The following is a 445-nucleotide window of genomic DNA, read 5'->3' as shown; positions in this document are numbered from 1 at the left end:
AACTTGTCTCAGTCTGTGTTTTAACAGACACACCTGGGGCCAAACTTGACACCAGAATCAGGTTTAATCCAGTCCTAATCTAGTTCTCAACTTTCACATAATTTCACTGGAGTCATCCTTGTTATTGTTTACGTCATCAATACCATATTCACTCTACATGGATGGGAATACATCTACTGTACGTTGCATTTGACGCACGACTAGACAACTCAACAGATTCAGCCTTCTGCATTAATTCACAGCAAATCATTGAGGCTTGATGGCACTAACGTTAGAACATAGTAGTATGGAGGGCACTAACGTTAGCACATAGTAGTATGGAGGACACTAACGTTAGCACATAGTAGTATGGAGGGCAACATGATATAAATGAAGAAAACAGCAAGACATTCCCATCATCCTCAGCCTTATCTGAGAGAGATGTTTGAGACAGAAGGCATCAAGA

The sequence above is a fragment of the Etheostoma cragini genome, unplaced genomic scaffold (genome assembly GCF_013103735.1).
Source record: "Etheostoma cragini isolate CJK2018 unplaced genomic scaffold, CSU_Ecrag_1.0 ScbMSFa_841, whole genome shotgun sequence".
Lineage (NCBI taxonomy): Eukaryota > Metazoa > Chordata > Actinopteri > Perciformes > Percidae > Etheostoma > Etheostoma cragini.
This window is presented reverse-complemented; position numbering follows the sequence as displayed.